This window comes from Taudactylus pleione, unplaced genomic scaffold (assembly GCF_031769625.1).
Source record: "Taudactylus pleione unplaced genomic scaffold, aTauple2 ptg000116l, whole genome shotgun sequence".
Lineage (NCBI taxonomy): Eukaryota > Metazoa > Chordata > Amphibia > Anura > Myobatrachidae > Taudactylus > Taudactylus pleione.
The window spans coordinates 26,317,838-26,344,029 of record NW_028284518.1 but is presented as its reverse complement, the minus strand read 5'-3'; the positions used below and the strand labels follow the sequence as shown (position 1 = coordinate 26,344,029).

Sequence of the window (26,192 nt, the reverse complement as noted above, 5' to 3'; positions counted from 1 at the left end):
TATCACTGCTGCATCATTACAATAAAAGATATAAATATATGAGTGCTTCTTTGCTTTTTCTCACTGAAAATACAATTTGATCTGATGCAGCTTCAATGTCCAATTTATTTTTATTGAGAAAAGTAAAAGAAGCTTACCTTCCTAATCTAAGAACACCATAACCAATGATGTTTGGATTAGAAACTGTAAATGGGGAGGGGACACAAGAATCTATCAATAGAGGGAAGGGCATGGGCACTGGTCCTGAAGGGATAGCCCCACAATGACATGTCACAGATGCAAGCCATGAGGACTGTCGAGGAGGGGGCGTTACCAATCACTGATGGAAGCACTACAGTATACTGACTTGTCAGTGGGGATAGAACTACAATAACCTGTCCTGTCAATTGCTATTGGGTTACAATGACCTGTCACTTGGGAGGGTTGGCTACAATTACCTCTTACTGGTAACCTGGGAGAGGGGGCTACAATGACTTGTTACTTAAGAGGGGAGCTGCAATGATCTGCAACTGGATTCTGATGACACATAAACCAGTTTGAACACTAGATCAGTGAGCATGGAAGCCTCAATTTGCAATGTTGGGACTGATGTGTAAAAATAATCTATAAATGTCAATGTACAGTGTCCTTAACAACAGAGACATGTATTCCATATATTACATTACAGTATATGGCTCGGTATAAAGGTACCTTATACTTCTCTGCATCTCCATGTTGGGCTATACTGTAGTAAACTGCTATAGAGCAAAATTTAAGTGAGCTAATCTGATCGGAACGCTTGTAAATGATGTAGCTGACTGGACACATAATGAAGTTAGAGCAGGCGCAGCAGTGATCGGTGCAACTCAGTTGCCAGGCTATACATTGTCCCCTGGGCTGGGGGCCCCAGACTGGGCAATGTCTGGCTCAGTGTGTGTGGAGGTATTTGGGGATAGGTATGCTCCCTGTAGTCAGAGTAATGGGCTTTGCGTGCATGGGGGTCAATCCAAATAGGTGTGAGTTATTTTCACCCATAAGAAAGTGCGGCTGAATGCCACACGTACGGTACTGCCAGACTCGCACATTTCTATTCACAGCCACGTAGGGCTGCAAGCAAAAATGTACGAGTCCGGGGTAAGATCAGGCTGCAAGGGGGGCAAATTGCTTCCATTTCTATGCTATTCCAAAGGCAATTCACCCCTTTGCACCTAATTGGATAGACCCCATGGTGTGGGAGTCAATGTATGTGCTATTTTTATGCTGGAGCGCAGAGTAGACACATGCAGTGTTAATTGTTGCTAACCCTGTTGGTCATTTCTATATAAGTGCACTTTCCTATGCTTCTTTGCACCACTTCCGGTTTCAGATACTGTCAATAAAGAAGTTTCACTTGGAAAGGAGACACACTATAGCAAAAGCAAAAAGCACTGATTATTTATACCATCTGAACTGCTAAAAGCAGTCAACACTACCAAACAGAATGATGGTCCACCTGCATCCATAAGTGGCATCAATTGCTAGGACATAGGAGCCCTGACTAATTAAGGAGGTCAGTTAATAAATAGCTCACTAATTGTACCAAGATTAATCATAATCAGTTCAGACCAGTGATGAAATGCACTACCTGCTTGAAAAATACAGCTAAATAGCCTCTAGACTTGATACTCATGGACTAACGTTCACGGTCATGACTGATTAGTCAAGATACTTAATAATCTAACAGCAGACAGCAGCAGGGGTACTGATAAATTATCTCTGTGAATGGAATGTATTCAAAAGAGTCAAGCAATATCTTAAACAGACTCAAGACATAAATCCAATATATAAAGAGAAGGTGTCCTCATACTCAGAGGTGATGTGGATGCAGATTGGGCTGCTGACTCCATTTATTATAAATTACCAAGTGGTCATGAATTAAAATTTGGGGATTGCAGATAGCCAATCTCCTCAGTCTGCATAAAGCAAGTGTCCCTTGCCTTATCTTCTACATGGGATAGAATAAGCTGCTGCAAGATATATTGCCCAATAAGTGATTACATAGAGCCAACTGTTAGAGTATCTCCAAGAGAAAACAGTTCACCCAATAGTTATATACGGAAACAGCCAGGGGTTTATAAAGCTTACAAATAGTGAGGGAATCAATGTCAGAACAAAGCATATTAATGTCAGATAGCCCAGTCTATGTGATCTAATGGAACCTGATGTAATTCTCTTTGTATACTGGGAGGCTGACAAAATGACAGCTGGTGTTTTGACAAAGCCACTACCAAGGCCTCAGCTTGAAGAACTCTTGCAGTTATTATAGTAATTTTTGTATTTATGTTAACTGCAACAGTTGCTGTATTGTATGTATTTTCTAGTTCCATTCAAAACACTTTCTCTAAATGACAGTGTTAAGTAGTCAATAACAAGTTAAAAAAGACAGAAGAACAATTTACAACAAACTGTAGAATTACTAAAATCCATGAAATACTCAAATACTCAAATGCAATCATACACATAATCCATGACCCTTGCACTGTCTTCCATTGTCATAGGTATATATAGCTGTGCTAGTCAAGTGCCATCAAACAGCACAACAGCAAGAACTCCTCAATGTAACTGTAGGAGGTAACACTTGGTGATCATGTACATATGTATGAAATTGCAAATGAGCAACAGCATGGATTCACTCGTTTTTTTTTTTTTGTAACTTTCAAAACTTTTCATAGAACAGAAGAGTGTGAGAAAATGACACATCCACATATTAGTGTGTGTACTGTATAACCATTTATGCAGTAGTGTAAATAATGTATATTATACTTGACTGTCCCTCTTATTGTATATTAACCTCTGAAACATTTGTCTGCCTTTAAAATATATATAAAGGGAATCTGTTTCATTGTCATACAGTATACACGTACTTATACTTAGTTACGCTTAAAGCAATATTCAGAAAATGTCTATTAGTAATAGTAGTAAAAGCACACACATTTATAAACCTTCACTGAATTGCTATACTGTCAGGGTACATTGTGCTGCAGAATGGACAAAAATATGTCATATGTAGATTGTTTCTTAATTACAAAATGTGATACTATTTTGAAAACAATGCAAACTATAACTTCTCCTGTTTAACTCTGCTAATATAGCCATTTCTTATAGACTACTATCCTTACCAAGGTATCCGCCTCACTGCTGGAGGGACATGCAGCTCCACAGAGCTCAACTGCAGAAATAAGACAAAATATCTTCTGACAATGCCCCATAATGCTATCCCTCTGTGGTCCTTGGCCCTAGGCAACATTATTTTCTTTTAACATAGATTATGATTCTGTAGGATTGTTGTGAAACTTTGAGGGCACAGATCACAAATAAAGCACATACATTAAATTGAAATGTGCAGTGCATTAGTATTTCATTAGCAGACAAAAGGTATATGTATTTTATAATATGTAATTATGTCACAGCAGAAGAAGCAACGTAAACAGTGAGGAGAACTATGTGTGTGTGTCTGTTTGCGTGTGTGCGTGCATTTGTGTGTGAAATCTTTGTACTTATTTTGTTTACAGGCAACACTGGAAAATACAGGTCATGATCAAACAATGGGCAAGGAGTTCTAAGTGTAACTACATACCGCAGAATTTTTAGTAGTATGATCAATAGATGGTTGTGCTTGGACACAGCAGGTGTCATGTATGATGAAGATTGTTTTATTCATGAAGTTTCTCGTTAGATTGGACTTAAAGTTGCGAAACGAAGGCATTTCATGTGTATAATGTATAAGCATTCTATAGAGAAGAAAGGGACAAGAATTTAAAGTGAGAGACATCATTAGAGGTGAAGTGGGTGACAAGCAGATAATTCTGTGCATAATGCACGTGAATGATTAGGGAAATAGCAAGTAATTAAAGTAGATATGTAGACAGAAGCAGCATCACTTTGATGAGTAGACATACTTTGGAGGTGACCTTAGAGTTGATAGAGTGCCAGCAAAGGACTTGAAATAGAAAATGTATTGGGAACAATCTGGGACTATATGAAAATAAAGTGATTCCTGATGCAGAACACTGTATAGATTGCAGTACAGAAGGTGGGAAGCAAATGAGTTCTTGCTAATATTAGGTTACAGTAATCCACATGGGAGAGGATAATGGTGTAAATTACAATTTAGGCTATAAAGCAACAAATAAAATGAATGATATTAGTAAAGTATAATATAAAGAGTTGCAGGTTTGTGTTTTTTTATGAATATGAGCAGACATGGAGAGGGAACAGAGCAGAATGTCACACCTAGGTAACATAATTTGGTCACAGGGAATATAATAGTTTCATTGACTAAAATATCAATTCTGATATTTCAACTGGCTAGACTCTCAGCTATGATAGAAAATGCATCTTATTTTAAGTAGTGAATAACATAAAACATATAGTTAATGAATGGTCATGTTAATGTCAATACTCGATACATTCAGTGGCCATGACTATATAGAAAAAAAACCTAAGCCCTTCTGCTCCACGAGAGGTTTCTGTCCTCCCTGACCTCGCCTTAGGACACCTGCGTTACGGTTTGACAGGTGTACCGCCCCAGTCAAAACTCCCCACCGGAGCGGGTATGTGCTACTATTAGCCACAAAGTGGCATTTGTATAGTTGGTGCAATACTGTTTATTGAGATATGTGGCTTGTGCTCTAATAATATGAAATATAGAATAGGCTTGGATGATAATGGTATTTTAGTCTGAGCCTTGCAATTTGAGTGGTTGATCATTTTCCTTTCTAAAGGTGCGTACCCACTAGCAGATAGTGGAACGACAGTACAATCACAACATTGTAATCATACAGTCGTTCCTCTTCCCCTGCAGTGCCTACACTGAACGATATGTCATTCAGTGCAGGCACCCTTCCTCATCCCTGAACATGGTCCATCTGTCATTATCGGCAGATTGACCAGCATGTTCAGGCGATGATTTATGCCGGAAACGACCAGCGGGAGTGTGTATCGCTGGTCGTTTCCAACATTGTTATGCCCGATTTGTGCACGATTAATGAGCGATTGAACAATAACGATATTGTTATCGTTAAATCACTCATTTTAAAGGCAAGTAGATACCCGCCTTAAAAGGTATAGGTATTTTTATCATTCATAAGGTATCAGTATTATAGTATATTCATTATATGGGGAGTGTATACTATGTATAAAACAAGTCTGAGATTGTACACCAATCAGTCATAATATTAAAGCCATCTGCCTAATATTGTGTAGGTTCCCCTCATGCTGCCAAAGCAGCTCTGACCTGTCGAAGCATGGTCTCCACAAGACATCTGAAGGTGTCCTGTTGTATCTAGCACCAAAATATTAGCAGCAGATCCTTTAAGTTCTGTAAGTTGCTAGGTGGGGCCTCCTAGGCTCTGACTTTTTTTTCCAGCACATCCAAACAGATCAGATTGAGACCAAGTCAACACCTTGAACTCTTTGTCATGTTCCTCAAACCATTCTTTGTGCAGTGTGGCAGGGTGCATTACCTTGCTAAAAGAGACCACTGCCATCATGGAATACCATTGCAATGAAGGGTGTACTTGCTCTGTAAAAATGTTTAGGTAGGTGGTACGTGTCAAAATAACATCCACATGAATGCCAGGAACCAAGGTTTCCCAGCAGAACATTGCCTATGCTAGCTTTCCTTCTTCCCTTAGTGCAACCTGGTGCCATCTCTTCCCCAGGTAGACAATGTACATGCACCCAGCCTTTCACATGATGTAAAAGGAAATGTGATTCATCAGACCAGGTCACCTTCTTCCATTGCTCCATGGTCCAGTTCTGATACTTATGTGGACATTGTAGGCGCATTCAGCAGTGGACATGGGTCAGCATGGGCAGCTGCGCTGCACTGTTCTTACACCTTTCTATCAAAGCTTTCTATTTTTCAGCAAATTGTGCTGCAGTAGCTGTGAATTAGCCAGGTTAGCCTTTGCTCTTCAAGTGCATTAATGAGTCTTGGGTACCCATGTCCCTGTTGCCAGTTCACCAGTTGTCCTTCCTTAGAAAACTTGTGGTAGGTACTAATTACTGCATATCAGGAAACCTCACAAGACCTGTCGTTTTGCAGATGCTCTGATTCATCTAGCCATCACAAAGTTGCCAATTTTTCTTGCTTCAACACATCAACTCCAAGGGGAAATCCCAATGCCCAATCTAGACAGACAGCTTCCCAAACAAAGGTGAGCTGGGTAGTGTTAGCGCTTAGCTGCGCTGGGGGGGGGGGAAGGGTTAGGTTAGGGAACCTCCAGGGGGACTTAGGGTTAGGCACCACCCCAGGAGGGTTAGGTTTAGGGTGCAGGGAGGGGGGTTAGGGTTAGGCACCACCGGGGGTAGGTTAGGCACCACCTCGGGATGGTTAGGCTTAGGGTGCAGCAATGGGGGGTTAGGTTTAGGCATCATCAGGGGTAGGTTAGGGTTAGGCACTGCTAAGGGAGGGTTAGGGTTAGGGGGGGAGAGGGGAGGGTTAGGGTACTTACCAGCCCCAGTCGGCATCCTGATGGTTCTGTCTTCCAGCGTCGGTATTTAGTCTGCCGGCAATACATCCAGCAGTATTACATACCAATTCCACTTCAAGAACTGACTGTTCTTTTGCTACCTAATATGGCCCATCCCTTGAAGGTGCCATTGTAACAAGATATCAATGTTATTCACTTCACCTGTTAGTGGTTTTATTGTTATGTTTGATCTGTGTATGTGCTCTTGCATAAAATGTAGCAGTATGCAGAAAACTGTAACAATATTTGAATATGTCTCTTGGACATATAGTATTCAATTTTTGGCAGAATAATCATTTCATAAGCTACTAGACCTGTGTCCAGTCCTCAGGGCACCATAACAGTGCATGTTTTCCAAATTCTGTGCTGGAGAACATGTGTATTTACTACTGACTGACACTTTTTTAAAGATCCACAGGTGGGTCTAATCATTTCAATGCTGATTCTGTGAGGAAACCTGGAAAATAGTTACTGTTCCCTGAGGACCGGAGTTGCACTGGGAAGCACTGTTCTAGAGTGCATAAAGATAGCGAGAGCTGTATGAGATTACAAGCTTTGAAAAAGTCTATTTGAATACCAAATAAGTAATTTTATATAGTGGTACAGTACAATCAGCCTTTATCAGAAAGTTTTACGGTGCTAATGTTTGTTATACCATATATTGTCTTTGAGTGGAGTTACTGTATGATGCTGATATAATGTCAGGCAGCTCTAGGGCAGTTACTGTACTAAATTGGCTAACTGATGATCTGTGGTGGAACATCTGTATTGTCCAATTACTGAGGAACAATATATTTTCAAAATTATTTGGTATAATAGAGATTTATGTCCCTAAAGAGATCCTGAAGACATGTGAGTGAGGAGACTGGTCAATATTTGGGTCTGACCTAATAATTGCCCATGGGGAGCCCACACTCACTCACTCCAACGTATTCATCCAGGTGGGGTGCAACCTCAGTGTGAGCAGCAGTCCATTGTAGTCCACATAAGTAGAAGCAAAAATTGGAGGGCACTCACCATTACATTAGATAAAATGTTTTTTTTGGTTGATTTTTACTCACATACCACCAGTGTAATAGTAAATAGTCCTAGATTTCGGTCTCATCTCAGACCTTTTTGCCCTCCAATTTTTGCTTTGATATATATATATATATATATATATATATATATATATATGTATATATATCGAGAAATTGTGTCTGTCTATTTGCTCGGACAGAGTTTTGGACCTAGCTACACCAAATTTGGCAGGCTGGTGTACTTTGACCAGGATTAAGTTTTTGCCAAGGTTTGAACATCATCAGGGCCACACACTGTCACACAATCGCTAAAAATAGGGACACTCTTAAATTACACAGGTTCCAGGGCTAGCTCCAGTGGAGACTGGCAGTCTGACAAAAACATGTGAGAAAGTTACAAATGTTTCCTTTTAACCATAGACTGATGACTCATGCAAGTTCACATTAAATCCAGAGCCTCTGTGTTTGCATGAAAGGGTGTAACTTGTACTTTGTGGGCCACATAAGAAGATCTTAAAAGGGTCTCCCCAGAGGTAAAAATACATACATTTGCCCCCACATAGAGGCCATTGATGTTATGCCACACACACCCATTCAGGTTATGCCACACAGAGCCCATTCAGGTTATTCCACACAGTAGTACCCCTTATACACAGTATGCCATTCAGTAGTAGTGCCCCTTATACATTATGCCACACAGTAATGCCCCTTACACTACACAGTAATGCCCCTTAAACACATTATACCACACAGTAATGCCCTTTACAGATTATGCCACATAGTAGTAGTGCCCCATATAACACATTATTCCACACAATAGTAGTGTCCCTTACTCATTATGCTCCCCCCCAGCAACTCACCTCCCCATAGCCTCTCGCCTCCCCCTGTGTGGCATCAGCAGCAAGCAGGTGTGGATTTGGGGCTGGGCTGCCAGCTAATTACAGCTGGTGCACTGGCAGGCAGCAGCAGACATGAACAGACAGCGCCGATGCAATATGAATCTGGCACTGGTCGCAAGCCAATCAGAACTTGCAGATCAGCAGTCAATCAGGAGCCGCCACTGCTGATTGGCTTTTGGTCCATGAAATATGTTTGCCTTGTGATTAGTGGCACTGTCTATCCATGGCTGCCTGCCAGTGCACCAGCTGTAATCAGCTGGTGGGCCAGCACCAAATCAACATCGCTGACACCCAAGCCCCCCTTAATGGCCCTGACTGGACCAGCTCACCTTGTGTGCATGACTTGGTGAAATGGGAGCGGCAGGCAACAGAGGCAGCTCGGGCACCATAGCAGCCATACCCCTTGCACCTATGGTAGTTACACCACTGTTTGCATGCATGTTAGCAAACAGAGGGGTCCTTTTCAGGATCAATGGAATAGGTTATAGGTGAGGACAATGTAAAAAAATTAAGGCTGCAAGTGTACTTCAGGGTCCTGTCATCAACTCGGGCAACGCCAGGTATCCTAACTAATATATAATAACCGAGAAAGTGTGTCTATCTGTCAGTCTTTTATGCACGACCTGAGATTCATTTCTAGCTCAACCAAATTTGCCATGGAAGGTGTAGTTTGACCAGGCTTAGATTTTTGCCAAGGTTTGAGCTTCGTCAGGGCCACACACTGTCACATAATCCAATAAAGTGTATTCAATAGGCCAAGTCCAATGTAGCGTAGAGATTGCAAAACATAAAAGGCTCTCTGCTCTGGAACAGTTGCACTAAACAGTGTGTGTTTATTGCGTAAGTCAGCAACATTTCATACACAAATGGCCCAAAACAGCTTGAGAAAGGGACATTTGTGCCAAAAATGTTGCTGACTTGAACAAAAAACTCACCTTATTTAATGTAACTGTTCCAGAGTTCCATCTATTTTTTGCGCGTAGAAATCAAATGAAGACAAAGAAAAAGAGTCACGAGAGAGGTTTGAGGAGAAACTGGACAAAGCTGTATTTCTGAAAGTAAGAATTTCATTGAAAAGAGAGTGGTCGACTATGGCGTGGCCAGCTGACAGCTCAAGTGGTACATGTAGGGAAAATTTATTTTAACTGCATATTTAGCAATTTGAAGGTAATTTGCTAATTGTTAGCCAGCCTCTGTAGAGTGTATTGTATTAAAGCCAGATTGCAAAGGGACTAGGAGGCATTGTAAATTAAGAAATCCCACCATGTGAAAGAATACCAAGTGAGATGGAATGATCATTTATGAGGGATGAAGGGTACATTGTGTTGCTTTTGAGAATGGATGTGATAATTACTTGTTTCAAGGATAAGGAGAAATACCAATGGATGGGGAGGAGTTTAAAATGCAGGTGTGAGTGGGAACTATGGCAGGAGTAGGATCATTAACCAGATGATAGGGGATAGAGTCAATTAGGTAAATGGTAATAAAAGAGAAAGATAACAATATATAATCTTCCAACTCTGTGGCTGAAGAAACAAGTTTAAAGTGCAGGAGAGAGATTTTAAAAAGGGGGAGCAGGGACAAACAAGGAACATAGGGGATCTGTTTATGGATAGCTTTTACTTTGTCTATAAAGTGGTTGTGAGAATACAAGAAGGAGAGAGAATGTGGCAATGGAAGAGGTAGCCAAATATAAAATAGAGAGTCGGATTTGTGAGTGATATATAATGTGAAGAAGTAGAGTTGCGTAGCCAGAGTGACAGCAGGGTTTTTACCAGGTGATAAGACATTGATAGTGCCCAAAGTTTGCATCAGAGTGACACTTCCCCAATGGGTGTACTGAGCAGGTGCTACTGTACATGTTTATACATTTAGAAATGGTATTGGGTTTGCTGGGCATGTGTATATAAGGTGTAAGTGGGCAAACTGATCAAGCATGAAAACCTGAGCTGAGTTTTTCACCTTGACTAGCATATCAGGTACACAAAAGATGTTCTTACAATACATCTTAGGCATCCAATGTTTGGTATATTAATACAGATAGCTGCATTTAGAAAACAATTGCCTCATTACAAAATTGCCATCATGTGTGCATCAAATTATTTTATGTACTTGAAATGAATATTAAATGCCTCTTGTTTAAGGAAAGCTGCTAATTAAGAAATATAATTAACCAGAGCTACTGTATATTAAATACTGCACAGCAAACAAAACCATAGTGTTGTTGTTCCCTGGAGCTCTGATTTCAGGAAAGGACACCAGAGAAATGTATCCCTATGTCCTTGTGACTCATCAGGATTAAAGACCCATTAAGTTTCACATATAAAACATGCTGCTTATGTGGTATGGATGCGTCCGCACTATAATATATCCGCAATTAGTAATCTGTCAGAAGCTTCAAGCAAGCAAAAAAATGAAACTAGCAGCTACTGTTAATGACAGGAGTACTGTAATTCTTAATTAATAATGATTTAATAGGTCAGCCCATATGCATTGTTTATTTGCATAAAAGGATATACAACATTAAAAGACTGGAGCTTAATTAGATACAGGGAGCATCCAATTAGGCACAGACATTTAAAGGGAGGTTACAGGGTTCTTTTATATTATAGATTATATGCATGTTGTTTCTCATCTTAATTAAATAAGGTACTGTACCTGTAGCAAGTTATTATAAACAGAATTTTAAAAATTGTTTTTTTTTTTTGTCTCATTTAATTAGATTTTATGTTTGAAGGAGAATAAATATAGAATTTATTTTTATATATTAGAATATTGAGTTTATTTGTTTTTTATTGTTACAATCTCAGACTTTTACTTATGAATGACTTCTTCTTTAAGTCTCTGAGGGCTTGTTCAATGAATCAGCATAGAGGGGGTGGGATAAAAGAGGACAGAATAGCAGACTGAAGCACAGATACTGATTGGTGTGTCTTTTTAAAACTCTGCTCTCCACTACTCACTGAAACTGCTTGAATCAGAAGTGAAAATTCGACTTTTGTTATTTTAAGAGACAGTTAAATAAAATAGCTACTTCAGTGCCTCACTTTTTGCTTTACAGCAACTGACAGACATACAGCAGGGGTATCCTAAGTGGACTGAGAATTCCTGTTTCAACAAGGAATTAGTGAGAAAGGAGAAGAAAGGTACTGTATGACCCTGTTATAATATAAATCTTTATAGTCTGCATGTTATATGCATTTTCAATGCATATAATCTTAAATACTAAAGAATTAGAATAAGTAAAAATGTGTCAGGCTGATGTGTGTATAAGTACTTCATTTATAATTCATTGAAAATAGCAACCTACTGTACAAGGTGCATGCACACTAGAAAATAATAATAACATGTATCTGCAATGTTGCAACTAAAATAATATTACTACTGTATAAGCTAAACAATAACATTTACCTGTTTTAAGTGATTGTAGATAAACTCCAACAGGTCCCTGTGTAGCTTCTTATAATGAACTATATGATATTCATAACACTGGTTGTTTGTTTGACAGATTTACATGTAGATAAAGTAGTAATAATGTGATTGCAATGTGTCCATTATTTGTGCCAAGTAACTTCTATGCATAGATGTGGTTAGCTGTTATGATACACTTTAAGCCACTATCTGCTTTAGAAGATTGTTAAGTTTTCAAAATTAAAACCGCATCAGTGACTTAAATATGGAAATATGCTGTAAAACTGCCTTTTCAGTTTAAAAAGTGACTTTATTAATATCTATTTTACTATGCAACTCTACTTTATTTAATAAGAAGATAAAAAGCCTTCTCAACACATTTCTTTCCTGGGTTTAATTTCCTTCTCACCTTTTATGACAGTATGATAGGAAAGGTTGATCCCGTTATCTTTACCAAGTCTGAATAATGAGGCTGGTTATTTTCCATTCATGTACACATAATGTCGATTTACTATGCTGGGAAGGGAGAAAACACTTCCCCTGAAATACTAATTGGGATTAAAAATGTTACTTTGCTGAAGGGGATGTTAGAGAGCAGACATCCCACTTACATTACATCCTATTGCATTGGAGATTCAGATATTTCAAAGTGGAATTGCTCGTTATGTGTGCACTGTACTTAAATCAAATAAGCACTTCATTACTTTATTTTATGTATATATGTGCTTTTGACTATGAACCCAAGCTCCAAGGCAGAAATTAATGAGAAACCATTCCGTCACTTCTATGCTGAAATCCAGTTTATTAATTGGATTCATTTCAAATAGCTGCAGGGAAATTGCAATGAGTATCTGTTTTGTATTTTCCACACACCCTCTAACAAGGTATCAATGAGGTTGTCCCTTTTCATTTGCAAGGCAGAAGACCCATCTGAATGCAGTACAAAGCAGCAAGGCTGTTAGTCGTGTGAATAGAGGAGGACTGGATGCTTACTCAGGGTGATCATGTCACAGCATCTCTTTGAAGCAGATTCACTGTTCCAAAAGAGTTTCCTTGCATAAAGAGGGGAACACATCATGTGCCCTGTGCCTAGGTCCCATTCACACACTGCTGCCACTGCTGAGCTTTCATACACAACATAGTCATTTCTTCCTTATACAACAAAGAGTTGGAGAGGCTGATGTTTTGAAAAAAAAAAAGTAAAAGAGACTCTTCCTTGTGTTACTATATTGGAACAAAGAAACAGCTTTTCACTTTTGGTCTGAATTTCAAATCAGGTAATGTAAAAATGCTAATGAGATAAACCTTTCATCTATTTTTAATTTAATTTCTTCCTACGCCACAATTCTGTTCAAGATTAGACTAAGCTTTCCTAATAGTAATTACACACTGAGGTCAATGCTTCCTAATGCTGCATTCTGACATGTACAGTAGTCCTGGCCACCCTACAGCATGGCAGATAACTGAAACAGTAGCCATTGATTTAATTTGTCAATTTTGTTGAGAGGATAATTTGTTAAACAGTGGTTTATTTCTATATTAAATTATGCTCATTGGTAAATGTAAAAAGTAATGTGCAGTTTAATGCATTGTGTGCACATACATATTAGGTAATGTGTGTTTAGCTAAAAAGCAATATTTTCCCTTATTGTCTTGGACTCTAAAGATGCTGCTGAATTGACACTCCCAGCATGTCCTGCTCTGGCTTCCCAGCTGTTGCTGACTTGCAACTCTAAGCATGTCCTGCTAAGTATTGTAGCTTGTTCCCCTGGCATTATTGAGCCACAACTCCCAGCTTGCACAGTGAACTAGCATGGTTAATGCTCAATCTCTAGAGAGGTGATAGTTTACTAACCTTTAGTGTATTTTGTATCTGTACATCAGTAGTCAAATTTGGGTAAGCAATGCAAAATATTATACTAATTGGATGAAGAACTGAGAACGTTATATATGACATGGCAAAACCTGCTACATTCTCAATTCGCAACATAGGCACCATTCTGACGGCAACCACATAATCCCAATGCTGGTTATTCATCTCAGAAGCGATAAATCCCTTTAAACCACTTTATGCTCTTTTATTTGAGGATTAAGACTGTGTAGCTCTTATATTGGCATGGTTAAAACACTGTTAATTGTCACAGTTTAACACTTATCTTGGTTTTATTAACAGTAATCCTCTTATCAAAATACTTACAAAAAAACTTAATATAATTCAAACGCATCATATGGCCTATTTCTATAATGTAAATGTGATATTTCTGAGAAAAGAAGGCCTTTGCGTAATAAATACGGTGGCTTCGTTAAATAAACACAGTACATCTGCGGTCTAGTTTTTTTGTGCTATTTTTAAGCACAGGTGCTGAAAATGGATTATGTTATATTATATTTTCGTTTGTTTCAAAAGTATTGCCATTTAAAAAATACGCCACTTGTTATAAATATTTTATTTTTTGTTAGCATTAGGCAACTTTCACAGTATTTTCATTGTCAAAAAGAAGTGCTGATTAATGAGTGCCACTGTGTGTGGTTTGTAAATAGACATTACGTGCTTTCTGAGACCACCAGCTTAATAGAGTTCAAAGGGGTCTTCACGCTACCTAAAGAGCCAAAAGCTACATTTGTACCACTGAAATGTTTTCATTCTCTTCCAAAGTTTGACCATGAGATGTGGGGTGTTATCCAGCCAATCAATCTAAAAAGTAGATATGTGTCATAAAACAAGTGGTGCTGCAGTGTTTCTTATTTACTATGGGAGAAACAGTCGGTGTAACTTATTTCTTGATCAGTTTTTTTTATGGAACAAGTGAATAAATATAATGATGAACACATATGATACATGTGTAACAAATAAATACATTTTGGTTATGATGCAGAGTTGTTTCCAAAAGGGCATTCATTGTGATAAAAAATAGCACACGCAAAAATTATTTACACCCTTATACTGAGCCGTATATATATCTTGAGATGTGTCCTGCTTCAGATCAACACTATACACACTTGGTTTTCATCAAATCACCATCATATCTAGCAGGTGCAGAAGATACACCCCCTAACAGGCATGTAACAGGCATGTAAGTGTGCTGCTAAGAGCTGCTTGAGTCCCATTTTTGTAAACTGTACTCTGCCTACATCAGATTGCCCTTTCCCTCCCCTGATCCATGTCTCCATTTGTAAGGAGTTGCAAATGCCAGACACAAACAGGCCTGCAAACATGCATATGCACAAGCATGCATTCACCTACAATATGTCAACTGGCAGGACCATACAGTATAAAGTTTTGTGGGGGCCTCAGGGCAACTAACTTGTGGGGGCTCTAACCAATAAAATTGGCAAATTAATATACAGGCAATGTTATTAAAAAGGTATAATGTGTAAATACTCCAGTACCTACAAATGTGTTGAACATACTATAGTGCCCCAATCCACATTATGCCACACAGAGCCCTCAGTTCACATTATGTCACAGTGACCTCAGTTTACATGAACAATGCCCCCAGTTTACATAATGCCACAGTGCCCCCAGTTTATATTATGCTTGTTACAGCGTCATTTGATGCAGCCTACACCTTGCTCTCCCATGGGCTAATCCAACATGTGAGACCCTGCCTCCCAGAGCGGAAGCCTCTGGGTGACTGCCTTGCCTGCTCTGTTGTTAATTCTGCACTGTCAATAGGAGTATTATTGCCACTGCGTCAGCCTCATTGTGTCAATGTATTTTCCTACCAGTTCTGTGCATTGTAACACTAACTTCCAATATTTTTGGACCAACAAATTGTTATTGAGATGTAATATCCATTTTAAGTACAGTTTATTCAACAGAGTTTGCTTTCAAATGTTCCTTAAATGTAGAATATGTTGATGACGTGAGGTACATTTTGCATTCAATTGTTGTACTTGGCAATATAGAGCACAATCATCCTAAGTTGTATTTAGTGAAGCGTGTGAGGAGTCTTCTAGTTTATACGCCCAGGTGGCCTAGACATGTGTGCTATTGTACAATACATGTGAACTTTGTCAGCATTAAAGTTTGTACACGCAATATATTTTTCTACAACTAGTGGGGAGGTGTTGCTAGAATGCAGGTTGTTTATAAGAAGGACATTGTTTTTTCACATTGTACTGCAAAAAACATTGATTATTAGAATTGATGGCTGCATTATCTTTGGTTACAGTATGTTTAGTGTGGTTTACAACTAAAGTAGTCTGAGCCAGGGCTATTGAAGATATATGAAATAATGAGTCCAAGCAGCTGAACAATTATACAGGGGGTGATGTATCTAGGAGTAAAAAGAGAGAGAGTGCATCAGTGGAAATGATGTCCAACTAATCAACTTCTACCTATCATTTTATAGAATGTACTTGTTAAATGCTACCTCAAAGCTGATTGGTTGCTATGGGCAACTCAACCACTAATCCACTCCTCCACCTTTGCTTGATGCAACCCCACAGTCCCTAGATGTGCCCCTTAGATGTTTCCATTAATTTATAGGGTATGTACAGTATGTCTTCACATTCGTGCTTATCAAATCCTGCTACAATATTATCCATACAATAGTTGTGTTGTTTGTATGTTATGTGTCATGTGAAGACTGCTGTCACTTTCCATTGTAAGAGACACTGGAATTAACTTAAGCAAGACAGTCTATTTCTCACTTCTGTATTGAATATGTGTATCAAAGAGGCCTTTAGTTCCTCACCTCTGTGACAAAAACTTCTCTACCGAATACTGAACAATATAACTTCAAACTTGTGCTTCTATTTCTTGTACTTTCCAAGAGCATGTATGCAAACAGCTGTGTGTAAAATTAAACTGTAGACTGCAACGTCAGACTGTGAAAAATATATTGGAATTATTAGGCTGTGTACCCATGGGGCAGCTTCAGCACCTGTGGTTACCTTACGGTTGAGCTGCTTGCTGAAACTCAAAGCCATGCAAAATATGGCTAATTGATTTATATAGGGAAGTACACACAGCACTCAAACAGACCTTAACCGCAAGCAAATTATATCTAAATAATACAGAACAAAGAATAAAACGATTACCAAAAACTAGGGATGTGCAGGCTCGGATAGGTTCGAGTTTGCACGTGGAGTTCGGATTTTTCCCTCCAAAAAAACGGAACTTAGAAAGAGGCAAAACGTCATCTTACATGGACGAACATCATCATTCCTGAGTTCCGTTTTTTTAGAGGGAAAAATCCGAACTCCACGTGCAAACTCGAACCTATCCGAGCCTGCACATCCCTACCAAAAATACAATCTAAAATAAAATTATAACAAATCCTAAGGGGTCTGTTCATTATTACTTAATTTATACACAGTATGGTGAAAATTAACATGTTCACCCATTGGCATTTATTATAAAGGTATCGCAGGAGATATTACTGATATATCCTGCTTATCTTGAGTTTGACTGCAGGAACATTTGTCATCTTCAGATGGGGTTTGTTCCGGAACCCTGCTCTTTCCTTATGGGAAGGAGTCCAGGGTTGCTCCTTCCGTCGGACACCGGGGCTTTATTCCCCTTGCGTGAATCCCACTAGCACTGCCAAGTCAGATTCGGCAGTGCTAAGTTTCACCGCTAGTAAAGTAGCATTGAAAGTATTTTTGGGGACAGTTGATCTTCAGATCAGCTGTCTCCATGCTGGAGTAATGTTGAATTGCTTCGGCAGTCATGGCAAATTACAATGTTAAATAACATAAAGCATAAGCTCCTAACTCCCCAATTGCCTACTGGTAAGTGCCTACAGATTTTCACTCAGCAAGTTCATAAACAAGTTAATTACAACTCATTTATCAACTAATTCATCTTGTTTTGTATTTGTAAATTAAATTTTAAAAATCACACATTTTTACTAGCTCCTCACATCTTTAACATTTGCTGTAGTCGTGTTTATGAAAAATATGAAGTTTAAGTTTCTTCAGTGCAACTCTAGTATTGTTTTGTACAGTATAGTTGTTTCAGCAGTTCATCCTCTAACTTCAGCATTTGATCTTCCTTCCGTTTGATCAATGCAGCTTTAGAACCTCGTCATTTGATCTTAAAATAATGAATGATGATAAAAGAAAAAGTATCTTAAGCAAAAAGTATAAAGTTGGAATATCAGCACAGTGAAGAGTAAAGATGGGGCATAGCACTTTTGATCCAGATTCACCTTTATAACCACCATCTTTTTTGCTGTGCTAGCCCATGCTGCACCGTATACATCTTCTCCTATAGTTTTACAGAGTAACAATGGGTCTGCTTCAGAGTTCTATGTAAATCCAATGGTGTACACACAACTCATATTTTCAATGTTCGGCGCATGCGCAGAATCTGTTCTGTGTCCAATGTCCATTATAGCTCTATTTACCTTTTATTTATTTAAAACGACACTATTTTAAAATTTCTATTCTAAAAATAGGATACTCTAATTAATATTGCAAAATCAAGTTAATTATTTATGAGTGATCATTGTGTGGGTAGTTCCAACTACTTTGTCTCAATAGTTTTTTTTTACCCATTTGCCTTTATTTTTGGTTTGGCAACACAATGGGTCTGATTCTGATGTGGATGGTACTGCAGAGCCACAGGGAAGCGGCAGTGCAATATCATCTACAGAAATCCAAATACATCAGGAGGTGTCTGTAGGAAATAGACATCTCCTGCATATCCGATGTGAGAGCAGCGTCTGTTTCAGATCACCAATGCGACCATCAATGGTTGCTGCCCACGGTCAGGCTGTGTAAGCATTGCACCACCGTTTCCAGGAGCGCAGCCCCCTCCCCGCCCCCAAACGGCAGCAGACTGTCACTCACCTGATGTCTGCAGCTGTATTGCATGCGAGAACTGTGTGAAGAACCACCCAGACCTGAAACAGGCCCAATGTCTGAATAATTTAGTTGAGACAAGAACAAAAATCCCTTGAGTAGGAGAGATCCAGTTCTATAAAATTTCACACACTTTTCATTCTTTACAGATACCAATCAGGTTCAAACAGGTTCAAGCTTGCTGAAGCTAAAAGTGTTAGATTGTATGGTATATATTTATATCTTTTTCAATTCAAACAGTCTCAATTTAATATCCAGGTGGATAATTGACCTGGATATTAATTAATACACACCCATTACCAAAAGCTGCATTCTATCTCAAAGCCCACACTCTAAGGACTGTGGTAAATACCCTATATTTGAGGTGTTCATTTTTTAATTGACAATATACATACATGTTACATATCACTTCACATTCAGTTTTTGTAACTCACTTTTAATTAATGTAATAAAGGTTACATTTTAGGAGATACTGTTTATTTGAGTGCCACACATTAGAATGCTACCCCCTTTTTCTTGCATGTGATATTTATTCTAGGGTGCACCTCCCACATGAAATTAAATATATATCAATTAGACCATATGTATGGGTGCATTATATAATAATATGTAAAGAATTGAACTGCTCTTGTGCAGGTACTAAATCCCCCCTTTTTCTTCGTAACGACATGCACAGACTGACAATCGCGCATGTGCATGACAGAGCAGCCCGTCACTGGCAGTGTCAGGCTGCCAGCAGCTGAACGGAGGATGCCACCGAAGAGGGGGACATTGCAGGACCTCGTCCTTGTGTTAAGTAATGTTAAATACCAATAGCATGTTCATTAGTATCACTGCAATACTAAACGAAATATGCCTCTGGTATTAAGATCTGTTATTAAACGGGGCCCTAACTTTTTACCTGCAAAACGCAAACATTTAGGGCCATAACCCATTAGCCATGATAAGCCGCAGTTGTGCGAAAAGCTTACACTTGTGTGATCTTTTCGCCAAACATGCATATTGCGCTATCCTATTAGCTGCAGCTTTTCGCACATGAGAATTCTTCATAGTCAAAAGCTGCAAAAAGTTTTCACCATCTCAGAGCAGGTGAAAAGTTGCGCAAGGGATGTAGTTATGAGACCGGCGGCCATGATGCTGCGATACCGCCGGTCTCAATAACTACACTGAAATCTCGACAAGGGACTTAAGATAGGCATCAAAATACTAAAGGATGCCAGATTGAACAAGGTAAGTCCGGGGCACCCTCAGCGTTAGACGCGGGCGGGGAGGGTTAGGTTTAGGGAGTGTAGCGGGGTTAGGGTTAGGATTTTGGGGGGGGAGGTTAGGGTTAGGCACACCTACAGGGAGGGTTAGGGTTAGGCACTGCTGGGGGGTTAGGGTTAGGCACAAAATGGGAGGTTAAGTTTAGTCACTAACAGGGAGGGTTAGGGTGCGGGGTGGGGAGGGTTAGGGTTAGGCTACAAGAAGGGAGGGTTAGGGGGGGGAAGGGGGAGGGTAAGTATACATACACGACCTTTGTTGGGATACCAACCATCGGGATGCCGCTGTCGGTATTCTGACAGGAGGCATCCCAAGAGCCGGCATTATATACCCATTCCTTGTGCAAAGCCCCTATGTTTGGCTAAAAATGTCTGGACTTGATTCATAATCCCTTGGACACCCTCCATAATGACTAATTAGGCAAAAATAATGTTTTAATTAGCTTAATTCGGACAATAATGATATGATATGTGCATGTGACAGGTGCATTTTTAACATTTTTAAACATGCCTTTTTGTGAGAATAAAAACATACATTTATTTTAATGTACCCCCAATTTAACTACAGCATTTATTTTTCCCGAAAAATATCACTTTCTATAATTTTTCTGCTGTTAGCAGAAAAGGCATATAACAGCCATTTGACACAATTTAAAAAGCCCAAACCTTTTGATTTTGGCCACTAATACACTTCTACACTATTACCCTATCTTAGTTTACCTGTTTTTGAGGTACAGGCAGATTTCCCAATTTCCACCTGCACTTTTTGCCGCTAACGCCAAGGAAATTTTTCGGGCGAATGCTGCATTGCGTCCTTTGCAACATGATTGCATGTAAAATGGCAGACACGATAGACTTGAAAAGTGACACATTTGGGCGAACAGTGCGCAAAGTTTTCGCATGTGAAAACTTAACCTTTTCTCTTTTAATTGGATATGGCCCTTAATTTCAAATTCATCGTGATTTTGAAACTTTTTTGGTTGAATTTTGATCTCGAATACTTTAAGCATCTCTATCAATAATCTCCTAATCACAAATGTGGCACAATTAAGGGTTTATTTATGAAGCTGAAAACAGTCCTTTCTCAGGTTTTTTCAAAGGAATATTCGCAGGTTTAATTTACCAAAAGATGAACAGCAGAGATATCAGAGATTTAGCGCTCCTCACTGCTGTCACCATAGACCTCTATGGGTATGGCAGCATGTTGCTATTCATCAAGTGACAAAAAGCAATGTTTTTCATCAGTAATTAACACAATCTTGAGTTACCTACCCCTGGCATTGGGGAACTAGACAGGCTTTGTTAGTTCCCCTAAGGGCGAAACTACTCTGTGTGTGCGCAATTTAATGTAGCTCTGTGGCGGCAGCATTATGCTGCCGACACCCAGTATAAAACTCTTGCAGAGGAGCAGTGTATTTGCTGGGGATCCTAGAGGAGCCCAGGCATGGTAAACACCAGTGCAACCACAATCTGTGCCACTGCCATAAGTTAGTTACTGTAGCTCTTGGTATTGATAAATATACATCTTTACTGCCTGTGGTTAGGCTGCAATGACAGAATATTCTATATTGTTAACATTTTCAAAGCAGAGAAAATTTTAGACCACTACTGAGCACAATACTGTTTTGAACATGTTATTGTACAATAGATTGTTTTACCATTGTCAGCATTAGCAAGGGATGCACCACACTGAGATATGAGAATGGGTATCAGCAGGTAACCCTAAGCAAAAAATATATTCAAAAGAGTTGATGTGACAAAAAAAGTTGCAGAATATTTTTGATCAGCATATTGCCTGGCTCTCTGCACTTGCCAGCTTTGTGTCAAGTGACACACACAGTTGATATGAGTACACTTCTATTGCATTTTAATAATGTATTCTCTTACAAGCATGGACTTTGTAATGATCTGGTGCTTTCTGTGCTGATTCCGCACAATGTTGTCAGTACAATTCGTAGGAATGTTAACTTTGTGCACAATTTCTGGAAATAATGTATAAATTGTGCTAGATTACAATATTCAGTTACTAAGTTTTCCACAGATATTTATTTCACTTTTATTTGTTTATTTATATAAAGAAAGCTATTTTATAGATAAAAAATGTAGTGATGAAGCAAGTAACTATTAACCCCTTTGCTGCAGAGAACGAGTGTGGTTCATCCTCCCAATATCAGCTAGACTGTGGAAGAGACGGCCTACTTGTCCTCCACAGCGGCAGGTGTAGTGCTCCCACTTACCTTGTCCCTCTATTGCCCTCACCATATAACAGAGAAAAATGAGGGTACCCTCATTTGAAAGGTTTGTCCACAAATAGGTTAACGTCTGGTGATCACACTGATCACCAGACATCAACCCCCTGCACTACAGAAAAATAATGTAGTCCAGACATGGGGGAAGATCTCCCCCAACCTGGCTACAAATAAGCAAGTGGCAGCCACTTTAGAAAGAGGATGATCCCCTCTTTTGAATGTTGGGGCCCCTTAGGACTTATTGGCTGGTGATCACTTGTGATTACCAGGCAATGTTATCCCATGTTATGCATAACTTTTCCTTTAATGGGGTGGAAGGCACTATGCCCTTTCACTCCCATAGTGAAAGCTGTAACTGAGGGCCTGATTCAGAGCCGGACGCTCTGACAAGAGCACTCGCTCTGAATCAGGGCCCTCCTACCTATTATTGGAGCGGCCTCCTGGCCGCTCGCATAGCTGTGGGTGACCACCCACAGCTTATGCGAGCAGCCAAAAAGATGGTCGCGATGGTCAAGACCATCGCGACCATCGGGCTTGCGACGAGACCCTGCGGTAGGGTCTCGCTGCCGCAAGCCCAGGAGTGCTTTTGCCTCTATCAGAGCCAACAGCACTCCCACTGACATCACTAGTGATGTCAGTGGGGCCGGACCCAGACGGTAGGCGTTCCCATGGGAACGCCTCCGTCTGGGCAGCAACGCCCCCGGCACGCCCACCAAAGGGGACGTGCTGTCATTCACCACAACAGCACGCCCCCTTTGGTGCGAGACCCATAGCGACGGCTTGGCCGTCGCTATTCGGGTCTCGCACATGCGCACAACGGAGTGGGTCTGAATCAGGCCCAGAGTACGTACCCATATTTGAAATCAAGTTCCCACTTTAAAATTATGTGTCCCACTAATAGCTATTGTCTGGTAATCACCTGTGATCACCAGACAATATTACCCTGCACTACAGATAAAATAATTTTGCATAGCAGAGGGAAGGCTACATTGTGCCTTAGCTCCCACATACTGAGCCTCATACACATGGAGGCACCCTCTGTTGAAAGAGAGGAGTCTACTCTTCAAACAATTTGCCCCCTTTGTAGTTATTTTCTGGTGATCATACAATAATCATACAATAATGTAAATAGTATACAAAGCTATACTGTAGCTCTTGGTATTGATAAATATACATCTTTACTGCCTGTGGTTAGGCTGCAATGACAGAATATACTATATTTTTAACATTCTGAAGCAGAGAAAATGTTAGGTTACTACTGAGTACAATACTGTTCTGAACATTTTATTGTACAATAGATTGTTTTACAGATCTGCCACTACAGCAAGTACAGCAGTACACAAAAAATTTATTTTTCCACAAATGGGGGCGATCTAAAGCCTACATCTACCCCATCTTGTGTCAAATAAAAAAAATGGTCCCTCATAATGCGGTAGCTTGTCTAGTGTATAAAATAGTAAGCCTTGTTGTGCTGCCATACTCTTCCTACAAATAGCAAATTAAATTAATTTCAAGTGAAAATAGTTTTTTGTAAAAACCAACACATAGAATCCTCCGTGTGTGTGTCTATTTGTCCTTTATGCACAGCCAGAGCTTTGTACCTAGCTCCACCAAATTTGGCATGGTGGTGTAATTTGGCCAGGATTAGGCTTTTGCCTAGGTTTGAACTTTGTCAGGGCCACACATTGTCACACAATCCCATAAAACTGGGATAATCTTAAATTACACAAATTCTGAGGCTGAGGAGCTGGCTTCATACACACACTGGCACACTCTTAGCTCAGCACTCAATACATTCAGACTGTGGCAGACAGCATAATCAATCCACAATCTTGGTCCTGGCAAAGCATACAGAGATTACAAACAGCAGGGGAGATTGAACGCTGCCACACAGTGCCATTGTGGACAGGCCTCCTTCTGTCCGTGAACGAGACTCCAGTCCAGGCATTCTCCCCCTGATGGCAGTCCTGTTAGACACTGTCTTCAATGTTGATCTGCAGAGTGATTCCAGAGGGTGATTCAACTGGGGATGCAGTGACAGAGATAACACAAATTCCTGATTATCGGGAATCTGCGCATGCACCTGGCCCATACTGTGCATGTGCAGTATGGGTCTGCAATCACGCACACAGTCTTGCAGCAGACTGTCAATGATTAAAAATATGCAGCCATTGCTTGGCAGGGAGGGGGCTGCGACGGCCTCCGTTTCCCAAAATGGAGGCCTGTGGTCATCGTTGCGGGGCGAGTGGAGAGGCCAGGATCTCTGTAGACTGACAGAGGTTTCCTGGGTTCTTTTACTTATCTACAGCAGCTGACTTGCGTGACCCCCATTGTCACTCAGCCAGCCAAAGGGATTGCAAATGATACAATGCTGCATCCTTGATGGCAGCTGGATCAGTAATGCATATTACAGCTATCGCAGCTGCTAACATCCCGACCGCCAGCTTCCCAACTGTCTAATACCGGCAAGGGTTAAATGACAGGTGTCGAGATCCCGACGCCTGTCATTTTACCTATGCTGGGAGCCCAACACCTGGGAGCCCGACACCTGGCATCTCGATCGAAGGTAGGCCGGGTGCCGGGCGCGGACAGCCGTGGGAGGGAGGTTAGGCACCCCGGGAGGGTTATGTTTAGGCTAGGGGAAGGGGGAGTTAGGATTAGGTACCCCTGGGGGGTGGTTAGGGTTAGGCACCCCCCCCCCCGGGAGACTTAGGTTTAGGCAGCGGGGAAGGGGGGGTTAGTTTTAGGCACTTAGAGGGGGATTAGGGTTAGGCATCCCTAAGGGAGGGTTAGGGTTAGGCGGGTGGTAAATCGTACCAATCCCACGCAGCTGAATAAACCCCTCTGTTCTGCAGTGATTTCTCAAGCTCAAGTAATTTTGTAAGCTATACTGATTTATTGTCTGTAAGTCAGTCTGTTTCTTATATACCCCATTCCGAATGGTATGAGATTATGCCTGCCTAATTGTCATTTACTTCTATTGTCATTTGCATAGTTATCCAGGTTTTAGGAGTGTGTACTTCAAGGTCCAGTCTTCAACCCCAGCAACGCATGGTATTCCAGCTAGTATAACCTAAATTTTGATTGAATCTTTACTATTGTTTGTCAAGCATTCAAAAATAAATGAGTTCCATGAAAAGTGAAAACAATATATGTTAAAGATAAAATGGAGCTTAAATATGTATGTTTTGGTAAAAAAAAATAGAAACAGAATAAAGGTGTTCAAATATTTATTTGAATGTCACTGAGAAAGAAGCAAAGACACTGGAAATAACACGATAGATAGATAGATAGATAGATAGATAGATAGATAGATAGATAGAATAATTGATGGTACTCTGTCCTACCTCCATGTGCTGTGAGTGCAGGGTTGTGCACTGTAAGCTCCCACTGCAGCGATGGGGATGAGACATAATCATGAGAGGATTAGAAGAATTAGAAGAATGGAAAGTATAGCTGGGGGGAATAGGATGGGCGGGGAAAGATGGGATGGCATAAGGGCAGGACAGTGCAGTATGGGGTAGCCTGGCATTTGCTGGGTCCAGTTTACTAGTAAATTTAATATCACTATAATAGCAAAATGAAGTAGATAAAATACTGATTGTTCAGGAGACATCCATGGATGTGTGCTAAGGGAGTAGAGAACATGATTTCCTAACTTCTCTGGACATTTTAAGGGGTTCAGTACCTTAAGACAGTCGATTAGTGTTAAAACAGTTATCCCAAAAAGAAAATCACAACTAAGAATTTGTAGTTCTCAGTCTTCAAGATCATGGCAAACAGACATATATAACAGGAAAGTTATTATAGTTATATGAAGTACTATTTGTTCCAACCTGATTTAATTAGCCTTTTTAACTTCAACTTTTCAACTTGGAACCTACTAATATCTGTGAGTCATCTTTAATTCTCATTAATGCTGGCTATAACCTATGGCTCCTACACATGGAACGATGTAGATGACAATCCAACGCATTGCAGCAATAAAACAGCTACATTGGTCTGTGTGTATGCACGATATTGGGCATTGCACGCTCTGATGGGG

The 26,192-nt window shown here is 40.1% G+C and overlaps 1 protein-coding gene across 2 annotated transcripts in view; it reads left to right on the top strand.

The window, feature by feature from the left end:
• The window catches only part of CDH20 (cadherin 20), a 495,759-nt gene that overhangs the window by 371,543 nt on the left and 98,024 nt on the right, over positions 1-26,192 (top strand). Inside the window, exon 3 of one of the 2 annotated variants that reach the window (XM_088471824.1) lies at positions 11,474-11,558. The exons of the other annotated variant lie outside the window; for it this stretch is intronic. The gene's annotated coding sequence lies outside the window, so the exon portion shown is untranslated. The remainder of the gene's footprint in view (positions 1-11,473; positions 11,559-26,192) is intronic. 2 annotated transcript variants of the gene reach the window in all.